Source organism: Peromyscus leucopus, chromosome 19 (genome assembly GCF_004664715.2).
Source record: "Peromyscus leucopus breed LL Stock chromosome 19, UCI_PerLeu_2.1, whole genome shotgun sequence".
Lineage (NCBI taxonomy): Eukaryota > Metazoa > Chordata > Mammalia > Rodentia > Cricetidae > Peromyscus > Peromyscus leucopus.
In genome coordinates this window covers 22691323-22706073 of record NC_051079.1, presented here as the reverse complement: position 1 = coordinate 22706073, position 14751 = coordinate 22691323, and the positions used below count along the sequence as shown (strand labels likewise).

Genomic DNA, 14751 nt, shown 5'->3' with positions numbered 1-14751 from the left:
AGAAGGGTAGTGAGCATGAGTCCACAGTCCACAGGCTGCCACAGAGTAGAAGGGTAGTGAGCATGAGTCCACAGTCCACAGGCTGCCACAGAGTAGAAGGGTAGTGAGCATGAGTCCACAGTCCACAGGCTGCCACAGAGTAGAAGGGTAGTAAGCATGTCCACAGTCCACAGGCTGTCAGAGTAGAAGAGTAGTGAGCATGTGTCCACAGTCCACAGGCTGTCACAGCGTAGAAGAGTGGATGCAAGTAACCCGGCGAGTAGCCAAGGGGATTGTATTGCTCATGACAACATGTAGGTGCATTTTCAGAGTCTCGAAGTGCTGATCTAGCAAGGTCTTCCCCTTCTTGTTTGTGGACAGCAGTTATGCCCAGGCTGCAATGGCAAAGCGAGGAAATGGACATCACAGGGACTCTGGCGCCCTCTTCACCTAAATGTGACACATTTGACAGAGCCCTGCCCCCAAGGCCCTTCACTGGCATTTATGTTGCAGAGCTCGACGCTTCCTGTCTGGCTAGCATCAGCTGCACCAGCAGAAATGGATTGCGACTCTACGCACACTGGTGATACCTCAGATGGTGGCCAGCTGTGTGAGCTGCCTGTGCGCTGTTTCCTATACCCCAGAAAATAAGAAGCAATACCTTTATACCACTATTTTTAGAATTTTTAAAGCAAAAAATGATAACTATCCAAAATTCTCTTATTTCAGAACCTCACAGTAGACTGCTTGAACATAGACTCAAGTTCAAAATATCTTGCCCTCTAAGTTTAGATTGAGCATTGACACCAAGTGTTTTGATCAATACCAATAAAAGCTTTCCATTCGACACGCTCTACATTTCGGTGTATGTGTGGAGTTTGTGCATGAGCACAGGGCTCCCGTGTGAAGGTATGTGCATGCAGGTATCCATCGATATCAGCACCTGGCTGAGTTAGAAGAATTACATTTCTGGGTCTTCCTGAGAAGAAGAATGCATAAAGCACCATTAACAACCCTCATTTTGTGTTTAAAAAGAAGACCAATGTTAATCAGTCTCAGAACTGGAAATCTGAATCAAAACTAAAACTATTTTTTTTTTTCTTTTGGAGTTAATGAAACATTGCTCCCTGAAGATAGCTGACATGATGGGAGAGATGTCAGACTGCTGGAAGTTGTAAAGCCTGATTTAAAAGCAAACCTTGAACCCTCTTAAAGAACAATACAATATATTTTACCAAAAAAAAAAAAAAAAATCCGTGGAAGTGAAATCTTTGCTCTACTGGGACAATGGATATCAGTTAGCTGAGTCTGAAAAATAAGCTGTGATTAATAAGAGATTAATATTATTGAAAGAAAATATTCTGGGAAGTATTTCCTCATGTTCAGCACACAAAGGCTATAATTCAGAGGGAGTCAAGGCTACCAATTACCAAAGTTAAAGCAAGATCAGATAAGCAATTTAAACAGACATATAATCGCTAGTGAAATAGAAGTAATCATTAAGATTCTCCCAACCCAAAAAAGCCTAGGACCAGACAGCTTTTGGCACAGAAGTCTATGAGACTTTCAATGAAGAGTTAATTCTATTCAAATTATTCCACAAAATAGAAACAGAAGGAATATTGCAAAATGCATTTTATAAGCCATAGTACACTAATACTCAAGTCACATAAAGACCCAACAACAACAAAAGATAAATTTTCTTTATGAGTTGTCTTAGTTAGGGTTATTATTGCTGTGAAGAGACACCATGGCCATGGCAACTCTTATAAAGGAAACATTTAACTGTGGTAAACATTTAACTGTGGCTAGCTTTCAGTTGAAAGGTTCAGCCAGTCCATCATGGCAGGGAGTATGACAGCAAGCAGGCAGACATGGTGCTGGAGAAATAGCTGAGTGTCCTACATCTTGCAGGCAAAAGGAAGTCAACTAACTGTCACACTGAGTGAAGCTTGAGAAAAAGACCTCAAAGTCCACTCCCACAGTGACCCGATTCCAACAGAAGGTGTGGCCCAGATTAAAGTTGTGCTCTCCAGCCTCAAGGTCTAGATTAAAGGTGTGTGTCATCCAGCGTCCTCCAATAAGACCACACTTCCCCCAACAAGGCCACACCTCCTAATAGTGCCACTCCTTATGATATAGATGCAAAATTCTTAGTAAAATACTTGCAAACTGAATCTAAGAACACATCAAAAAGATCATCCATGATGATCAAGGAGGCTTCATTCCGGAGATGCAGGGATGATTCAATATATATAAATAAACAAATGTAATTCATCATATAAACAAACTCAAAGACAAAAAAATAACAACAACAAAAACAAAAACAAACAAGCAAAACAAAAGAAAACAAAAACCATGATCATCTTATTAGATACAGAAAAGTCCTTTGACAAAAATCCAACAGCCCTTCATGATAAAAGTCCTGGAAAGATTAGGGATACAAGGGACATACCTCAACATAAGAAAGGCAGTTGTATTTACAGCAAGCCCATAGCCAACATCAACTTAAATGGAGATAAGCTCAAAGCATTTCCATTCAAATCAAGAACAAGACAAGTTTGTCCACTCTCTGCTTACTTACTCAACATAGTATTTAAAGTCTTAGCTAGAGGAATAAGACAACTGAAAAAAATCAAGGGGATATAAATTGTAAAGGAAGAAGTCAAAGTACCTTTATTTGCAGATGATATGATAATATACATAAGTTACCCTAAAAATTCCACCAAGAAACTCGTAGAGCTGATAAACACTTTCAGCAAAGTAGCTAGATACATAATTAACTCACAAAAATTAGTAGCCTACCTATATACAAATGGCAGATAAATTGAGAAAGAAATCAGGGAAATAATACATTTCACAACAGCCTCAAATTATATAAAATATCTTGGGGGTAACTCTAACCAAGCAAGTGAAAGATTTGTATGATAAAAACTTCAAGTCATTGAAGAAAGAAATTAAAGAAGATACCAGAAGATGGAAAGATGTCTCGTGCTCATGAATTAGTAGGATTAACATAGTAAAAAAAAATGGCCATCATACCAAAAGTAAGCTATAGATTCAATGCAATCCCCATCAAAATTCTGACACAATTCTTCACAGATCTTGAAAAGATAATTTTCAGTTTCATATAGGAATACAAAAAACCTGAGAGCAAAAGCAATCTTAAATAATAAAAGAACTGCTAGAGGTATCACCATTCCTGGTTTCAATTTGTAATTTAAAACTATACTGATAAAAACAGCATGGTATTGACATAAAAACAAACACACCAGTCAATGGAATCAAACTGAAGACTCATAAATAAGTACACACACCTATTGATTTTTTTTTTTACCCACTACACATCTGATAGAAGACTATTACCTAAAAAATATATTTTTAGTTGTGAGCTTAGCCTTTAACAGCTCTAGAAACTAGTTACAAGAAAACAAATAAAATAAAAATAGGGTACAGATCTAAACAGAATTCTTAATAGAAGAAATGCAAATGGCTAAGAAACACTTAAAGAAATGTTCACCATCCTTAGACATCAGGGAAACTACCTTGAGATTTTATCTTACACCTGTCAGGATGGCTATGGTCAATAAAAACAAGTGACAGCTCACACATGGTGAGGACGTGGAGTTAGGGGAACACTCATCCATTGCTGGTGTGAATATAAACTTGCACAGCCACTATGGAAATCAGTGTCTGAATTCCTCAGGAAGATGAAAGTTGATCTAACTTAAGATTCAGTCCTACCACTTTTGGGCATATACTCAGAGAACACTTCATCTTGCCACAAAGACGAAGCTCAACCATTTTCACTTCTGCTTTTCATAAAACAACCTATATGTCCCTCAACAGATGAAAGAATAAAGAAAATGTAGCACATTTACACAATTACTCAGCTGTTAATAAAAAATAACATCGTGAAATCCAGTTACATAGGGTAAATGAAAAAATCATGCTGAGTGAGGTATCTTGGACCCAGAAAGACAAATATAATATAAAGACTAATACATGGCTATTAGCTGTTAAGTCAATGACAACTAAGCTACAATTCACAGAACTGCACACAGGATAGGAATAGAGTAAGGGACTAGGGGAGACAGACAGATTTCATTAGGAAAGGAAAATAGAATGGATAGTTATAGATGGATGAGGGGGCTGGAAAGGGAGGATCAAGTGGGTAGGGGGCAAGGAGAAGGGAATGAGGGAGGGAATAATGGGTAGAGACAGCTAAAATTTAGGGCCATCTGAGGGTAGTATAGAAACCTAATAGAGTAGAAGCTTCCTAAATTATATGCATGCAATCTAAATGAAATCACCAAATAATGGGGCAGTCAGATTCCCAATTTGCCATCTCTTGTCACCAAATAAAGCTTCTACTACTGGGATTGGGCTACATTTAATTTAGCTGTTGGCCAAAGGGGTCCCATGAGACTCCCCAAACAACCCAGGCTGTTCTTTAGAAACCGAGTGCAAGGCGGGCGGTGGTGGTGCAAGTCTTTAATCCCAGCACTCAGGAGGCAGAGGCAGGCAGATCTTTGTGAGTTCGAGGCCAGCCTGGTCTACGGAGCGAGATTCAGGAAAGGTGCAAAGCAACACAGAGAAACCCTGTCTCAAAAACAAAAACAAAAACAAAACAAAACAAACAAACAAACAAACAAAAACTGAGAGCAAGGTCCTACCACTGAAGACGGAACCTCACTGAACATGGAGAAGGTGAGCTGGTGCCTACACAGAGCCTCCACCCCACCGGCATTGTTGGTACAGGAACTCTGCAGGCTACTGAACAGAAATGTAAACAGCAAGCAGCCACCAATCCTTTGATCTACAATGGTGTCCCGCCTGCAACATACGCTGCAACAATGGTGACACAAAGTTTGTGGGAGTCACCAGTCACTGATTTGACTTAAGGTCCACTCCACGAGATGGAACCCATACCTGACACTGATAGGGTGACCAAGAACCACAGACTAGAGAGTCCATGGACTAGGGGAAAACTAAATATGTTTTTAAGCAGTGATAAAATAACTCGTAATGATATTCTGCTATGCTCAGATCAGTGCCTTGTTCAGACATCATCAGAGAAGCTTCCTCCTGCAGCAGATGGGTATGTTCTAATACAGAGACCCACGGTCAGACGTTATGCAGCGTGAGAGACCTTAGAACAAAAGGTCCTAAATGGGATGTCTATCAAATCCCTCCCTTTGGAACTCAGGGAACCCTGCAGAAGGGGAGGTGGAAAGAGTGTAAGAGCTGGAGGTGATGATGGACACCCAGGAAACAAGACTCTCTAAGTCAACATGAAGAAACTCCTATAAACTCGTAGAGACTGAAACAGCATGCACAGGACCTGCACTAAATATATGTTCCACAATATATCTTGATTCCCCTGAGATTCCAAGGAGAGAAGACTCCCGGATGCAGAATTTGATAAGCTTTTGATGTTATTTTTTTTGTCACTTCCAACAATGACGTGTAGAAATGTTCAGGGGGAGGACGTCCCCTATACCAGGCATTGCTTTTAGATTCCCAGCATCCCAATACTGAGGTTCAAAAGGATGCAGTTATCTCCCATTTCTCAAGTCTGTTTCTGAGGCTCTGCCTGAGCCACTAATATATTTTATTATACTTTTATAAACCAAAATATTAAAGCATAAACAGAATTGTTTGTTATTTCTTTTTTTATTTTATAATTTAATTTAATTTTACATATCAGCCACGGATTCCCCCCTGTCCTCCCCCCCACCTTCCCCCAGCCCATCCCATCCCCCATTCCCATCTCCTCCAGGGTGAAGATTCCCCTGGGGATTCAGCTCAACCTGGTAGATTGAGTCCAGGCAGGTCCAGTCCCCTCCTCCCAGGCTGAGCAAAGTGTCCCTGCATAAGCCCCAGGTTCCAAACAGCCAGCTCATGCACTAAGGACAGGTCCCCGTCCCACTGCCTGGGTGCCTCCCAAACAGTTCAAACTAATCAACTGTCTCACTTATCCAGATGGGGTTTCTTTTCTGCTAGCTGTGATTTCTCAATTCTTAGTGATTCTTATTTATAGTCAATTATGACTATAGTGTTTTAATATTATATACTTTGCATTAGTTAAAATCATCATCAAAACTGAACGAAAGAAAGAAGAAAATGAAGAGGAAATTATGTCCCACAGAATAGACTGATTTATATAAAACAAGAACAACATCCTGCATTCCCTGTTCTATCCTCAGGCTGCATAACTAACCTCTCAGAATTGTTTCATTGACACTAAGAACACGCAAGAAGGCATGGTATTCACAGACACAAAGGACAAGTGTCAGGAGCAGGCTGATTTTTAATAGCCCTCAACCTCATTATTCCTTCAAGCCTCACTTCACCCTGATTTAGCAGTGTGTGGGTGTGCATTTGATATTCAGTGAAACTCAATTTTCGGAAATTTGTGGGGCCAGAATCTTTTTATCTGGAGTATGCCCTTTGTGCTATAACTGATGGATGGAAAATTATATCATACAATCATCACGAAGATACACTCAGAAGTTTATTCAAGGAGTTCAGCATGTTCCAGTAAAAGAAATACAAATCAAAGTGGTGCTGTCCCCTATGAGATAACAAGAAGGAGAAAAATCCTATTGGTGTTTTCATTTTTGTTTCCCCTCTCCCTCTGCCTTATTTATACAAATCATACTTCTCTTTATAATTGCAAAGACAGCAGAAATTAATTTCCAGCATCACCTACAGACTCAACTGAGGCAATGAAAAAGATAAAGAGCTTCTCGTCACCTGAGTCTCCTTGTATGAATGGGAAATTTCCCCAAAACTTAACAAGCAGGCTCCCCGTGACAATCCCCTGGGCAGGGTCAGGTCGTATGCCCTTACTCATGCTAAAAGGGAAGTTGGGAAGAGAAGTTCTGGTCATTTCCATCTTCTAAAAGTGCTGTCTCAACTACAACAAAAATATCAGGATGAGAGAGGGTTTCTACAAACACATCAGGCCATGTAAAGGTAAATTGTATAAGCCTTATGAATGTACAAATGCTGTTCAGCATGGGACTCAGAACTGAATACATATAGTTATTTACCTTAGTGTTGATTCCTTTGTTTTTTCTTCATTAACTTCTAGAATCATTCCTTGTACTTTGAAGACTATGAACATTAGGAAAATACTAGGAATAACAGCATGAGTTCTGAGAATTTCCAACAATTTCCTGTGAAATTAGTCAAGATATGATCTGTCAACCTTAAACTCACATTTCTATAGTCCACGTTATGATGCTGGAATCTGTACTTTAAGGCATCATTTTCCATCTCCTGCTGGTCCCTTTGGGCTTTGCCGTGTGTGGACGTCTGGAAGCCAGAGAAGGATGAAGGGATTGCTCCTTGTTTGCCTTCTCCATCAGTTTTCCTAAATACTATCCCTAACCACGTGACTCTAAAAACAAGCCCTTGCCCTTCGCAATGGCAGGACACTCTGGTGGCACTAGTTGATGGCATGTGCAGTTTCCCCAGTCCTCTGAGGACATCTCAGTTACATCCAGCACTTGCTGGCTGGTGTGTCATTTTCAGAGATCCGAGTTTCAGCATCATGGGCAATTCCTCTGGGCTCACAGACACCAGCATCAACCGACAGCATTCTTCCCAGCCCCAAATACCTATTATTTTGATGCTTAACTACTCCATTATTTTTCACCCTCTTGAAGGTTTTAATGCTTTTGTTTGCAATTCTTGGCCACCACCATCACACAATTCCAACTAAAAAGCTCTGTGATAATATAACAGCGCCTCAACCATTTTCTTGGAGTTTAATTTTTTTTTTTTTTTTTTTTTTTTTTTTTTTTTTTTTTTTTTTTTTTTTTTTTTTTTTTAGTTCTCTACTCCACAAGTGTTCCCAGGCTCTAAAGTCATGTTTTAAAACTGAGATGTACCACAGAGAACTGTGGCTAGCCAGCAAGGAGGGATGCTGTGCCCAGGGAGGGAGGCAGGGCATGGTGACATTTTGGGAACAGGCTCAGCAGGCAATAGGTGGCTACAGGAAAGGAACTGGCAATCCTGTCAGTCATGAGAGGTGGGGGGCAGACAGAAGACGTCCTTGTCGTCCTTGTTCTTTATGTTGGCATTATGCTAGCACAAGGCAGCTGTTCCAGAATGTCCAGAGCAACCCAGACCATTTAACCAGTAACTACAAAAATTCATTTAACGATCTGCCTCAAAAGGCTGACTGAGTTCATTCGAAGCCAAAAGGGAAAACACCATTCAAATTTAATTTAAAATTCTCAGAATTGCTTTTAAAGGGGGGGTGGGGTGGGTGGGAAACAAAAGCACCAAAGTTACAGCAGGAGAACCACTGAAATATACAGAGAAAGGTGACGGGGGACCGGGAAATAGGTTACACAAGAGATACAATTGTACCTGTAACATATTTACCACGAACTTTGCACGACCGGGAGATAGGATACACAAGAGATACAATTGTACCTGTAACACATTTACCACGAACTTTGCAGGACCGGGAGATAGGTTACAAAAGAGATACAATTGTACCTGTAACACATTTACCACAAACTTTGCAGTCTGATTTCTGCCCCTGTGCTTGCAGCAGCCAGCCTAACCTAAACACCGGCTTTTCACTGTGTGGTCTGGAAGGATGTGGAAGGTTAGTGAGTGTTTTCTCTGCCCCACACTGCTGTCGCCAAGGCCAGTTCCTCTCCTGTGTCACCCATTGCCTGCTGAGCCTCTGTGTCCAAAATGTCAGCGCGCCCCGCCTCCCTCCCCAAGTACACCATTCCCCCTCATTCTCTAGCCATGAGATGTGGTCCATCTCGATTTTCAAGGCATGACTTCAGATTACCCTGAGTTCTCAAATGTCCGGCTTTTCATAGCTATCTACAGCTTCTTGGTCGACAGTAAGCTATTTCAAAAATGCCAATAATTTCTCACAAGTTCAAATTTGCTTTGCTTTCTATGCATGAAATATTTAGGGATAGGGTTGTAATTTTTTCCCCTTTAAGTAAACCCTTAGTTTCAGAGATCTTTTGATAGTTAGTTTCAAAGGTGTTTGGTTTGAATGTGGTAGTGAGGACTCTAAACCAGAATTCTGTGGTTGGGTAAAATGATAATTTAAAAACAGCCATCAACTTAACTTTTCAGGCCTAGAATAGAGACCCAGGGCCTTTGCCCCACTGTTTTAAGTGAGGCACCCTGTCTGAAACATCCCTGGCGAGATCCATTGTTTCCTTAATTGATGTAACTCCAGCGTGTGGAAAATTCTGGTGCTAAGAACATCTGTTTCTCATGCACTGATGGACACCATGGTTTCTTCTGCCAGCTACCTGTGGTGTGACTACATGGACGCACACCCACTGTGATAAACCAAAGAGCAACAGCCACGGAACCTGTGGTGTGACTACATGGACGCACACCCACTGTGACACGGACATGGGTGGAGGCAGCCAGAAAGAACAAGCAGAAAACTGTGGGCTTCACATCACAGGAAATGAATGGAATGGCAATGAGGGAGCAGGGGATGATTTTATTCACAGAGACGAGGGGATATCGCTTTGTGTCCTGTGAAATGAATAGACCGGGGGCATGTCATTACACAGGAAAAACAAACAAACAAAAACAAAACAAAACAACAACAAACCGTGGGAACCCAGCTCCCACTTTTGTGTAAGAAGGTGATACATTTTAAGCACAAAGTAATGTACTTTCATGAAGACAATAACACATAATATTGAACCCAGGGTGCCTTGGAGAGGACATGGAAGGCACAGAGCTAGCATAATTACTGACCTCCTAACTACAGGTGAGGAGAGCAGATGCTAGGTCGTGGAACTGCGCTACCCAGTTAGAAGGCTCGGCAGCAGTAACAGAGATAGATGGTCACTTGAACCAGGGATTGGTAATGATAAAAACAAATGGTCAAATTCATGTTGTTGCCTGCAACCAGACAGGCAAACTGCAGTGGGATGACTGGGCAGTAACAAATCCAGGACCAACACTAGGGTTTTAGGAGACAACTGTTGAATGGCGGTGTCAGCAAGATGATAAAATACTGGTGGGCACTGCCACAGTTCTAGGCTGGTATCAGAGAAGAAGAAATTTCTTCATATGCAGACACAACACAGCCTGACTACAAAAGGGAAGAGATAGGTGAATGTGGAAAATGACTGCAGTTGGTCATAAGAAGTTCATTCTTGCAAGGCACACAAGGAGGTCTCCCTTCAAAATTAAGATCATACTTAAAGCGAAATTATTCTTATTTAAAAAAAAACAGAACCATTGGCATAGATTTGCATGAATGTATTTTAAAAGATTTGTTTATTTTTATGTGCATGAGTGTTTTGTCTTCATATAGCCAAGTTCACCAGCGCTTGCGGCGTCCACAGAGGCCAGAAGAGGGCATCTGATCCCCCAGAACTGGAGTTACAGATGGTTGTAAACCAGCCTATGGATGCTAGGAACTGAACCCAGTTCCATGGAGCCATCTCCACAGTCCTGAAATCGCCATCATATAAAAGCCAACAACAGACTATCGTGCATCTAAAACACAGCATTCCAGGAGGAACGAAGACAGATATTAAGAACTAGCAGTGAGAAAAAAAGAAGCAGAATGGATAGCCATAGTGTGTCAGCCTCCCTCACAGAAACAACTGCCCCACTTCTCAGACCATTCCACCACCCCCAGAACACTCCACACACCCCAGAATACATTCTCCACCCCGTGGCCACATCACACTACGCAAGTCTCAACCTGCACAGAGCAGATTGGAATAGGAAGAAGGCTGGTTTGACTCGAGCTGAGCCAACTGCAGCTTCTATGTTAAGGCTTGGACTGAAGATCAAGTGGCCTTCATCTCTACTTTGAGGAAGACTCAAAAGTTGATAATGGCGACACGTTAATACAGAAACAAGATTCTGCCCTCATGTCACAAGTTGGAAAAGAGAAGAGAAAACGTTGGGGAGAATGTTCAGTGTGCAAAGGGTCCTTGATGGCTCCAGCTGCTTGGCTAACCTTCTCCACAGACCTCTGTGGAAGTCCAGCAAACCCAGCCCCCCCTGCCCTGTGTCTCCTGTGACTTTCACTGCACTGAAGCGTAAGATCGCACCACAGAAGAGTTCCTTGGAAGATCACTCCGTTTTGGAAAAGAACGAAGTGTCCTGTCAGTAGAAGAGCGTGTGAAAAGGGGTAATGACAAGAGACACAGGTGTCTCTCCTGTTCACACCTCTACACCGGCCCATGTGATATACCTGTGCCACTGTTGGTTGTGTGGGACCAGCATCAGATGACAGAGCTGGATACACGAACGCATACAAAGCCCCCTGGTAAACTGCAAATACCTCACATGGAAGGCTGACCAAGACTCACCTGTGACAGCTATGCATGCCCCCCCCCAATCACCCAGATTTAAAACGCTTAGTTGGTGAAATATATAAAATATACAAAAATGCACTGAATTTTCATAAGCTGAACATAACTGTGCAATCAGTTTTTATCTGTCCAGATTCACAACATCAAATAAGAATCAATCGAATCAGTCTACATTTGGTCTGCTCTTTTGAACATGGCTCTGATTTGTTCATTTTCTCGGCCCTTCCCACAACCATGTTAGGTTGAATGTTATGCCAGTTTTAGAAGAGGAAACTAAGGCTTAAGGGATTTAGAGATATCCCCAAGCTCATGTACAAAGAAACCAAACTCAGGTCTGACACCCAATGGGCTCCTAAATACTACCTGCCTTATTTGGACAAAGTAATGTGTGTCGAATACCAAAAGATTCAAAGATTAAAATAAGTCTTTAATATATACACAATATTGCCATTATTGAACTCAGACCTTACAAAACAAAGCCTGTAATTACAAGAGACACTCTAGGCATAGACTTAAGAACAGGGATTGTAGGCAAATAAAAACATGTTTTAGAAACATGAGCCAGAAAACAAGTCTTACTGTGGTGAGTGGGATTGGGTTCAGGAACAATAGATGGAAGATCCAACTGAAGTTGAAAAGGTAGATATGAGGAGAGAATGAAAGCAAAGAAAACCATCCTGACTTGGCAACCTAAGAAACTAGGGTGACAAAATTATCTAGAATATGGTTGCTTTTGTGTAGAGTGAGAATATGAATTTGATATTCAATATTCATGTAACCAGGACTGATGTATGTCATAGAATATTATTTTAAGGTGTGTTACATCTGTTTAGGCTGTGGAACATTTGGATCATTTGTTGAATGATCCAAAGATGCATTTGTTTAACTCTGTGAAACTGTGTTACTTTGCCCATCTAGAATACCTGAGGGTCTAATAAAGAGCTGAACGGCCAATAGCAAGACAGGAGAAAGGATAGGAAGGGCTGGCAGGCAGAGAGAATATATAGAAGAAAGACGAAGAGGAAGAGGAAGAGGAAGAGGAAGAGGAAGAAGAAGAAGAAGAAGAAGAAGAAGAAGAAGAAGAAGGAAGAAGAAGAAGATGAAGATCTAGGAGCAAGAGAAGGAGGAGGACATCAGGGGCCAGCCACCCAGCTACACAGCCAGCCATGGAGTAAGAAGTAAGAAATATACAGGAATAGAGAAAGATAAAAGCCCAGAGGCAAAAGAGAAATTGGATAGTTTAAGTTAAAAGCTGGCTAGAAACAAGCCAAGCTAAGGCCGGACATTCATAAGAAAGAATAAGCCTCCGTGTGGATTTATTTGGGAGCTGAGTGGTGGGCACCCAAAGAGTAAAAGAGCCTAAAGAGTTAAAAAACAACCAACTACGGATGTACATTGTAACATGAATTGCTAAATGGTCTTACAATAATAATAATAATAATAATAATAATAATAATAATAAAAACAACCCAGAGCCAGATATTGGGGTGAAAGCTGAAATATTAGAGAAGCAGAGCAGCAGCCACTAGTTCTTACCTCTATGAAATCCCCCACCTAGCAAGCTCCTCTCTCCACCCTGCCTTATCACTTCCTCTCTCCACCTAGCTCTATCTCTTCCTGTCTGTCTGTACAGACCTCCAGACCTCTATGGTTAACTAGTGGCTAGCTCCTCCTGATTTTCAGGCAAGCTTTATTTGTTAGAGCACAAATAAAGTATCACTGCAGTACATGTAGAGTAAAATTTTATGGCATCTTTTCCCAGTGTTCCTCTTTTCTTTCATCTTCTTTCTCCCTCCCACCCCTCCTCTGTGATCTGCATATTCATGTATGTGTGAGGATATGCTCCTGTGAGCATATGTGGGGGGATGAGGAATGTCAAATATCTTCTATAGCTCACCTCCTTTTTTATTTTTAAAATCATAGTTATTTATTTAGTGTGTGTGCGCGTGTGCGTGAGTGTGTGTGTGTGTGTGTGTGTGTGTATGTGTGTGTACCCATGTGCTATAATGCATGTGTGGAGAATAGAGAAAAAGTTGCAGCTCTTTCCTTCTATCATATAGGTCCTGGAGGAAACTCACGTCCTGGGACTTGGTAGCAAATGCCATTAACCACCAAATTGTATTGCCATCTTTGATCTTATTTTTTTAGACAGGGTCTCTCAGTGAGCCCGAAACTCACTGTTTCTGCTCAGGTGGCTGGCCAGTGAGTTACCATAGTCCACTTGTTTCTATCCCCAGTGCTGGGCTAGAGTCAGTATACTAGGCTTTAACATTTGTACTAGGTTTTAACATATGTACTAGGCTTTAACATATGTACTGGGCTTTAACATATGTACTGCTTTAAACATAAAACTATGTACTGGCTTTAATATGTACTGTACTGTTTAAACATATGTACTGGGCATCTGAAGTCTGTTCTTGCTTGTACAGCAGTGGTCTTTTCCCACTAAGGCACTCCCAATCCACACAAGTTTTTCCTGTAGGTAAAACTAGCAGGATGTGTGTTTGTATTCATTACTCTGGGTGATTTCTTATGATAACTAACTGAATAATAGCATAATTAATGTGGGAAGAGTATATGGATTTTTAAAAATTAATCCTGGTAAACATCCTCCCTTGGGACCTGTTCTGTATGCTCAGAGAATAATTTGTTTTGGCTTTATACTCAGTAATGACTCACTAAAGTATCCCAGCCAGTCACCAGGCTGGAGAGATGGCCCAGCAGTGAGGAAGGTTTACTGCTTTTCCAAAGGACCTGAGCTCCGTTGCCAGGACTCAGGTAGGGCAAACCCCAGCTATAGGGACTCTGAGGGTCTACAGGGACCCTCCTCTGGCCTCATGACATACACAAGCACACTTACATATAAATATATAAAAGTAAATGTTGGTGAAAAAAAGAAACCAGTGACTGTATTGGAAGATTTTAGCCAGCATAGTTAAACACTTGTTTCATCTATGCAACAACTGCCTGAAGTTCAAAACAAATACTGAAATTTACATATTCCTAAGTGTGTATTTGCTTCCACAATTAGTTCACAAGGTTGTACTCCAATATAAAATTTTATATTTTATAAAATGTTACCTTCTATTTTTCCTCAAAACTAGGATGGTCAGATTCATTTTTCTTCAAGTCCATTGGTTTTATATCTTAAAGGAAAGGCAGTAATCTCTATACTTTAGGCCTATATTTACCTTATTCAACCTTCTTCCATCTCTAAACAAACTCAAGAAAACAAGAAAACCAACAGAGAAATAAGCTGACAGAATGGAGAAGGAAATGTTAATGAACAAGTAACCATGCTAGAGCCCCATATGAACTCAAGAGAAAATGTAAGCAGCTCGACACACCTGTAGGGGTGGCACATCCTTGGATCTGAGAAACTAGTTTGCTATGCACATTAATTCCGTATAGTTTCTTGCAATAC

At 41.0% G+C, this 14751-nt stretch overlaps 1 protein-coding gene across 2 annotated transcripts in view; it reads right to left on the bottom strand.

Moving 5' to 3' along the window:
* Camk4 (calcium/calmodulin dependent protein kinase IV) overlaps positions 1-14751 on the bottom strand; it is a 220951-nt gene that overhangs the window by 49575 nt on the left and 156625 nt on the right. The window lies entirely within an intron of this gene.